The sequence below is a fragment of the Euprymna scolopes genome, chromosome 21, assembly GCF_053919585.1.
Source record: "Euprymna scolopes isolate OS-2025 chromosome 21, ASM5391958v1, whole genome shotgun sequence".
Lineage (NCBI taxonomy): Eukaryota > Metazoa > Mollusca > Cephalopoda > Sepiida > Sepiolidae > Euprymna > Euprymna scolopes.
The window spans coordinates 36,480,233-36,489,733 of record NC_136502.1 but is presented as its reverse complement, the minus strand read 5'-3'; the positions used below and the strand labels follow the sequence as shown (position 1 = coordinate 36,489,733).

The 9,501-nt window shown below is 31.4% G+C and overlaps 1 protein-coding gene across 1 annotated transcript in view; it reads left to right on the top strand.

Annotated features, from left to right (window-relative positions):
- The window catches only part of LOC145242766 (uncharacterized), a 133,806-nt gene extending 126,327 nt beyond the window's left edge, over positions 1-7,479 (top strand). Inside the window, exon 3 of the mRNA XM_080105904.1 lies at positions 1-7,479. This exon is cut by the window's left edge and continues 7,267 nt beyond it. The gene's annotated coding sequence lies outside the window, so the exon portion shown is untranslated.
- Positions 7,480-9,501: the final 2,022 nt, after the last annotated feature.

The following is a 9,501-nucleotide window of genomic DNA, read 5'->3' as shown; positions in this document are numbered from 1 at the left end:
AAAAGAAATAAAACAACATACTGAGGATGGAGTTTGATATATTATAAATTTCAAGCAAGTAAAATATTTGTTTATTTTCCTAATATTGCGTTGTGATTTGGCTTTCGAGCGCACTTAATGCATATTTTATTTATTGAATGTATTTAGTATTTCATCCATTGCATTGTGGGTGTAGTTCAACATAAATATTCCCCAAGTTCAAGATACATTTGAAGAAGGTCGAAGGTTATATCCGCTGAAATGGTGTAAGAATAACATCTAAGATGAAAACAGTAGTTCCAAATATCCAAATAATATAAATTGTTTTGGAAAAAAGAAAAGTGCAGAATTTAAATTGGTTAAAAACCAAAAGCACTTCTTATAATTAATTAAATAGAAGAACTGTCAATGCAAGTCTACAGTTCAACTTAATTAAAAAAAAAACAACAACAGTAAAATATGTATGATGTATGTATCCATCATGGAATAAAAATGTCATATTCCAAAGATTATGTAAATTGACCAAGTAGTCAAATCAAATTTTATGACAAAGGAAGACGTGTTTTGATCTTACATGTTGAATAAATAAGTTGAGATAACCAGCCTTGTAATTGCTAAGAATCGTCAAAAAATTATTTTCTGTATCTTGAAAAAAAAGTATTTGATAAATTTATGTAATTTTTGGAATATGACAATTTTGTTCTGTGGCAGATTATCATACAAATTTTTCTGTATTTTTATTTTTATTTTTTTAATTAGTTTGAATTCTGGATAAGAACAAAAAAAAATCTACAAATTCAGTTAATTTGAAAAAAAAAAATATTTTATTTACATTCAGGAAGATGTGATATTTGACGGACGTCGGATATGATAGAACATCCTAAATGGGTTCATTTCATTGTTGAAATATAATTGGAGTGATGAATTTCTGCTTACTCCTTGACTGGGGTGATTATATCTGCCAGGAGTTTGCTAAATGGATGGCGTGCTGAACCTCGGGTGCTGACAATGAGCCTTCATGGGATACCATCTTGAATAATCCTATAGGTGTGGTAGCTTGCTGGACTAGCTGTCATTATTTTGCAGGCGGTATCAAATCCTTTTTCTTAGCAGAAGGCATCACAGTTCTTTGTTATCTTCAGTGTCAGATTTTGTCACAAATCCTCAATAAGAACAAGGACAAAATACTACCTGCAAATGGTCATCTCATTCACAATCAAATAACACAACCTACAACCTTCAAGTCGATTCTGCTTTGGTCGGACAAGAAAATTAATGAGACTGACATTTTGATGGTTTTTATTATATAAAATGGACTTAATGTTGAAGTTGTTTTCAATATGTTTGCTTCCTGAACGAATATAACTTTCTTGTAATGAACTTTCGATAACAATTTTTTTTTTTTTTTTTTAATATATCTTTTTCTGTTTTGTTATCAAATCCTTTGAAAATAAAAAGCCGTTTTTTTTTTTTTTTTTTTTTTTAAATATGCAAAGACAAGAGTTACCTAACTTGCTGACATGTATCCCGGTGAATGTAATGACTCTGATGTAAACCGGCAAATATATTTGTGTGGGAATTATGATCTGTGACTTTTTTATTTACCTTCTTTTGTTTGTGTTTTAACTTTTATTTTTTGTTGCAGGATCTTTAAAATTAATTATTACAATATCCTTAAATACTCAGTATAAATTGGTGTACACTGATTTTAATGAACCCAGTGCATTATTGCTGAACCCAACAATTACTTGTGAAAATGGAGAAGAAAAATGTCTGTTCTTGTCCAAAATTCCCCCTATATTAAAAACAGAAATAAAGAAAAATTTGTATGATGTACATACTAGTGACAAAACGAAAATATCATATTCCAAAAATCACAAATTTATCAAGGAGTTTTATTTTTGAATAAGAAAATAAAATTTTATTGGTATCGGAGAAGTGACTGTCTCCCTAGCCATTGTTAAAAAACAAAATCTCAAAAACCAAGGGGGTAATTCAACAATCATTCATACTTACTAGGTTTATATTTTAATGCCTACAAATTCTCATTAGTTGCTTAAAAACGATTGTCATTATAAAAATAGTTACCTGATCAATTTGTGATTTTTGGAATATGATATTTTCGTTTCATCATGGATATATACATCATATAGATTTTCTTTTATTTTTGTTTTTTTTTTTAATTTAGGGGGAATTCTAGATAAGAACCAAAAATTCATATGTCAGCCAAAAATTGTCTGAGAATGGTTGTGGGCTCATTAGAAGTGGAATTATGTTTTTCTTTTGTTGTTGTTGTTTTTTTTTTTCTTTTTTTTATTTATCAACTTGGTCTCTGACTAAATTACCTTATTTGGTCATCTTAGGCAAAATCAATTTCAAGCATAACTCGGCTGAAAATTATCACTGTGGAATGGTAAATGTCTTATTTGAAAGTAAAATTTAATGCACTTACTGATTTAAAAAAAAAATCAAGATTTCTACAATTTTGGCAACTCTGTAAATATGAGGGTGCGTTCCAAAAGTAATGACTTATTTCTTTATTCTGCCTGAATGGATTGGAGAGGATTGCAAATTACACTGTTATGAGAACTGAAGTTATGCATTCATGACCTGAAAGTTTCATCTCTCTGTTGCAGATATTGATAGCATGAGGCTCTAAGAAAGCAACCCCATCATGGATGTGTGTACGAAGCATAGATGAGTCATTGACTTTCTAGCAAAAACGCATTGAGAATGTTAGTGACTATGTAGAAAAACAAATTCTGATGCACAAAATGGTTGCTTGTTTTAATGGTAGTACTCCTGTCTTTGTGGTTATTCAGCTTTTGAGTTAAAAAAAAAAAAATAGGAGGCTTTACTTTTGGAACAACTCCAGTATGACAAAATGCACTCAAGAAGCTCATGCACAGTCATCGTTCGTCACTGACAAAAATACATTGATGGTGGTGACTATGTAGAAAAATGAATTTCTGAAGCACAAAAAAGGTTGCTCATTTTAGTGGTACCACTTCCGTTTTCATAGCTCTTCAACTTTTTGAGTAAAAAATTGAAGGCTTTACTTTTGGAACGACCCTTGTATCTTTGTGTGTGAGTGAAGCAAGCAAGATTTTGGGTCTTTTTATTTTTTTTACTTGTAGTTTTCCTCACAGGATCTGATTTTATTAATTTTGTATGACTAGATTTTCTTTTTTCTTTTTTTTTTTTTTTACATAGAAATCACTCCAGACAAGGCATGAAGCCATTTGATGTAAAGAACTAAACAAAAAAAAAAAAAATATTTCCACAAGGTCAAAACTTTGCTAACAATAAGTGTTAAATGAAGTAGATTCTGTCCCAGAAAATTCTCATCACTCATGGAATATGAGAACTAAAGGACAAAATAAGCGAAGCGAAAGTTACGAGGCGCTGCCGAAAATAAATCCAAGATCCACTTTCTATTCTCTTTAAATTATAACATGGGGTCGATTTAGTAAGAAACCCACTAAGACTCTTATCAGAAATAAATGTCTGATCATATTTTCTCTGTTCTCCCTTACATCTTTCATAATTTCATGATAGATACGACAATAGGGCAGGTCGATTTTGGAACCCCGGCGAGGCAATGGTGATGATAGTTGGGGTTTGACATAGAAAAGACCTACGCGAAATATTTTTCTCAAAATCGTTATCTTTGCTTGAGGAAATGACTTAAAAAGTTGAAAAATTGAAGCGATTAAAAGTTTTTCGGTGAATTAAGAACGTCCCGTCATCAAAACAATCCGTACCCAAGAAAATGGAATCATTTTTTGCAATATGTTTTAAACTACATTTTTAAATAAAATGAGTGAGGATAATGAATTAATAAAATCAATATTAAATGTAAAGGGAAAAATTATGTTTTTTAAATAATAACAACCAAAGTTCGCTTTTTCATTTCAGGAACATTTTTGGGGTGGAAACATTTTAGATTTCACCGTCGCAAAACACGCTCATTATTGATATTGAAAATTAACGTTTGTTTATTATTTAATTTGAAAAAATTACGATTTAGGCTTAATTATTTCGAAAGGAAAAACGAAAAAGACTTGTTTAAAATATGTATTATTATATTTCAAGTGTCTGCAGTGAATTTAAACATATTTGTTTTATCTTTTTTAATTTGTTTTTCTATTAGGTTGGTGATAAAATAAAGGCATTTTTTTGACGTTCAAATGAATGTCAAAAACATTATTTTTGCACCAACCTAATGTTTCACATCAAATTCTATTTTAAATTTTTATTAAAATATGGTAATATTCCAGTTTTATATTAAAAAAAAAAAAAATGAAAAATAGTCCATACAAGTTTATTCTACACATTCTTTACGAAACATAACCATGTAAATTTTCAAGTTTTTCTGCTTACTAATTTTCTGCAAAGTATTTTTTATTATCAAATTTTAATTTCTTTTATTTTCAGAGAGTAATTGCTTTTAAGCAGTGTTTTTCTTCTAAAATTATAGTTTTAAAATCAGATAATCCACAAAGATTAATATGAGTAAATAAGGAAAATCCTTTAAAGATTTTTCGTTATTTGTGCATCTGTTATTGTGCTAAAATAACTTTTAGAAAGCCATTCTTAATATGGGAAGGAGGTTGTATTGTAACTATTCTGTACTTTCACCTAAAAATTTAATAAACAAAAATATCATAAAAATTAAATTTAACTTGAAAATAATATTAAAAATAGCATAGTAACATAGATGCACAAGCACTGTTTTTTTTTTTTTTTTCAAACTCTAAACACTCGTTTAAAATGGCACAGCTACAGCAAGAATAAATCTCTTTATGGATAAATTCATGTTATCGAAGGAGGAGCTAAAATCTGCTAAAAATGTCTAAACTAAACACTAATATGCCTCTGATTTGATTTGGTCCTCTCTTCAATACATCTAATTCAGCTCTGCAAAGTTTTTCATTATTTCTTTTAACAAGCACTTATTTTTTTACGTATGAAACTGGAACATAGCCTAAGACAGTCCTTCTAATTAGAATGTCAGTAAAAGCACGATGTTCAGTTTTAACCCATGGTTCACAAAATTTGCTGGTCCACCTTGTCATTTGGATGAAACAGCACCCCAACTTCACGACAAGTCATCCAGTTTAGTTATTTCCTCAAAAACAGTTATCCCACTTAAAAAATAGTGAGGTTTCTAAGTTAATTGCCAAGGAAATAATTAGTATTCGGCAAGCAGTTAATCCACAAATACCCTTAAGGTAACATTATATAGGACAGAAGGTCAATATATTTTGCTATAAGAGGGCCAAACAGATTGACAAGAAATCTCTTGCAGCAATCAAAATGAAAAGAATGAAGGAACAACTAGACAGACTGTTTGATATATCTTCTTGTAGCTGTAAACTTTCTGTCTTGAAATGTGGTGACTTTGCAGTAAAGTGCAAGACAGAAAATTGTCAAACAAGGCACATAATCTGCACTCGTCCTCCTAACAAGGACGTAAAATTAATTCTATAGATTCACCTGCAATTATGTTCCTTTTTTGTGGAAAATAAAATAATATATTGGTATCTATTATGTAATCTGGCTCTATTATTAAACATGCAAATTTTGCAATTTTCAGGTTCCACTAGAAGAACTGCCATTTACAGCAATTTTTAAATTAATTGATGGAACAACAAAAAGCCTTACAACATTTACTGGTCCTTTGGGGAAACTTTGTATCAATAATTATCAAGATTTGCCTCAAGTAGAATTCTAAAAAATTAGTGTCCCTCCCGATCATCATTATCTGACAGCAGAAGAAACAAATTAAGTATGAAGACCAGAGGCTACTTTTTGAGTATGCTGTTGGCATTTCTTGTGGAGAAGTTAACTTAGAAAATTGGGCCCTTGAATCAAGGAAGATGGCTAACATAAGCCACAAGATTAATGTGTTTATGGACTAGAGTTGTCTATCCTCAAACACTATGATAAATTAAACATTTTGGTCAAATTTATCATCCAAGTGTATGCAGTTGGTTTGAGATCAAAACCGACAATATTTTTTTTTTTAACCAACAACAGTATATTTTAATATGATTCAGAGAACAAAACAGTTAACTGAAATCCAAATTACTGTTTTAAACAGTTCAAAATATAGTGCTTTTGCACTACTTCCGGAAAATATAATATCGATGATGAACTAGATGTGAGAGAAGAGGGCATTCAAACGATTTTGTCCATTAGGTAAATAAATATTTATCCATTAAATTTTATTAGTTTTCTTAATTTACCCAAACAATAGTTATTTTTTATTTATATTACATCGCAAAAATATAAAAAAATAAGTGTTTTCAAATAATTGTTATTCTTTTTGTGTTGTTTTTCCAGAAATAGTGAACAACTTAAAAAAAAAAAATGAAAATATTACTGCTATCAATTCTGCAGCCACACACTGGTCAAATTTGATTGATTTTTCTCAAAAAGTTGTATATGGGCAGGAAGCAAGACATAGACACATTATTACAAAGTCATCATGCCAGCAAATTAGGCCTTCATTTTCTTCAAAAGGAAATTATACAGAACAATTTATTCTATTATAAGTTTATATTATTGCGTTTAATAAAAAAAAAATTAAAATACATGGTTCTGTAACTTGTATCAAGTTGTTATATTGTGTAATACATCTCCACATATCTTTTTGAATTGTGAAATTTAAAAGACTTAGTTGCTAATTAGCTTTCTTTACAATTTTTGTTTAATCAATGCAGCAAAAGTTGAGATATTTTGCTAGTTGTGATTCGTAATTGAAATTATAATTCATGTATTTTTCTTTCAATGTATTTCATATAAATATATCAATTTTAATTGAATATTTTATAAAAATAGTGAAATTTCAAAGTCAGTGTTATGAAAAATACAATGAAAATGAAGGATTTTTCAGCATTTTTCTACACGATTTTTAAAATTAAATGCTCAATTTTCTGTTCAAGATGAGAATCTAATTTTTGGTATATGTTCTTATCACATCAAATCCCAACTATCGTCACCAGTGCCATATTGATTTTCTGAAAAAAGTTGCAAATCGACCTGCCCTAATACGACAACTGCTCCTGTTTTTGATCTTAACACGTCTTTTGAGCAACCTATCATGACAGACTACTGCTGATTTTACATCTGACTCATAATTTAAAAAAAAAAAAATTTTTTTCCTAATATTTGAAAAAAAATAAATAAAAGTAAAAACAGACTAGCATGATTGTTTTTTTTTTTTTTTTTGTTAAAAATCTTTGTAAATTAAAAAAAAAAAACTGCCAGTCTATTTAAATAAAAATTGATTTTATTTTATGTATATTTGTTATTGTGTTAAAATCAATTTTTTAAAATTTTTATCTCCCTTATTAAGCCTATTAAAAAAAAAAAAAATGTAATATTTTCCCTGAAAAAATTTATCTATTTTACAAAGATTTTTAACGAAAAAAAATAAAACGGAACATCATGATAGTCTAAAAAACAAAATAAAAGCTTGAAAAAAAAAAAAAATCATCAATAAGAAGGAATCAATTTTTGGTCCCCCCCCCCCCGACAAAAGGAGAATGGACCTCTAAATTCACCCTTGTCCATTTGTCTGTCCGCACTTTTCTCAATAACTACGCCTAGGAAAATATGCATGGACTTGGAGTCTATATTCGAAACACCCTCCCCTTTACTAGAGAAACAAAACTAGAATCAGACGACCAGACTTAACATGCAACATAACATTAGCTATTAATATTTTTCTCTACCGCTCTCCCTCGACCCAGGACTGTACCCTAAAAGTCTCCGACAGTATAGATACAACACTCTCCCTCGATACTAGCGCACAAGTACATGTATTTGGTGACTTCAATGTCCACCACAGTAATTGGCTTGAATTCTCTACTTACACAGATGCAGCTAGTAGCATAACACATAGAAATTGAAGAGCCATTGCTCCAAACGACAAGGTATTATAAGAAGGCTGACTGGGAAGCTATCAGGGATCTGATCAGAGATACACCATGGGGAATTATCTGATCTTTTCCTGCTGAACAATGCGAATGGTTCAAAAAGGCAATTTTTTTTTTTTAAATTACATTTTCACCCCAAACAAGGCATATTGCCACTTTGGTGTAGGGAGCTACTATCAGGGACATAAGCTACTGGGGTACTATGTAGGGAGTTGGGCAGCAAGATGTCGGTTCACGTTACACTTGAACTTCTGCATGGCAGTACAGTTGGGGAACCCGGAATGGAATTCCAAAGTTTAGCAGTTCTGGGGAAGAAACTACTGGTGTAGAAAGATCTCTTACATCTAGAGATCTCTACTGTGTAGGAGTAGGATTTAGCTGCTTGTCAGGTATGTTGAGGGTATTTACGTCATGGGGGCACAAGTGCTTGCAGTTCATCAAAGCATTTACCATTAAAATACTTGTAGAACAGACAGAGGGATGCAAAGTTTTGCCGGTAGGACAGAGGCTGAAGCTTAGATGACAGTTCAGGACCTATCAGATTGGATACTTTTGAACCTTGTCTAGGAGCGAGAGACTAGTAGCAGATGCACCAGCCCAAATATGACAACAATACTCCATACATGGGCCAATAGTGGCCTTATAGAGGTACAGGATATTTTCGGGCATTAATGGCTTTCTAGCACGGTAGAGAGAGCATACTTTCTTCGCAGCTGTTCTGGCAATGCTCTCAATGTAATTGTTCCAACTCCTGTTTCCTGTGAACATGAGGCCGAGGAGTTTAAAAGAAGTACTTTCAGATAATGAATCTTTGGCCATCGCTATTGGTGATAGAGAAGGTTTCTTATAATTATTGAAGGAAACAAGTTTAGTCTTGGCAGCATTGAATGTGACCATCCATTTTTGTCCTCATTTCACTACAGATTGGCAGTCATCCTCTAGTGTTTTTGCCATTTCTTTAGATATGTGTTCATATGTTGTGCCTGTTATATATATCTCAGAGGCAATTTTCTCGGGGGTGGTCATTTATGAATATTAGGAATAATAACTGTCCAAGATAGACCCTTGAAGCACACCCGCATTTATATCAAACTGTTTAGATGTTCGACCGTCGAGGACAACCTGGATTTTTCTCTTATCTAAGAAGGATTTAATTATGCTAAGTATTCTACCAGTGATACCGTATGATTTAATTTTCCTGAGGAGACCTTCATGCCTTATGTCAAAAGCCTTACATATATCTAGAGCTACCGCTCTCCCCTCCCCTGTTTTGTTCAGTGAATGGTATATATGTTCAAAGATTACAGTTAGGATATCTGCTGTTGAACGGGCTGGCCTAAATCCATATTGTTGGTTGGTCAGAAGTTTAGCATCTGTAAGGTGATGGACTAGAGCTTGGTTAATTATGGACTCAAATATTTTGGCGAAAAGTGGTAGGAGGCTAATGAGGCGATAATTTACTGGGTCAGTTCTTTCGCCAGAATTCTTGAAAACTGGTACCACAGAAGCAGTTTTCTAGCAGTCTGGAAAGCAAGATTCATTAAGCCATTTGTTGTAAAGTTTAGAGAGAACTGGA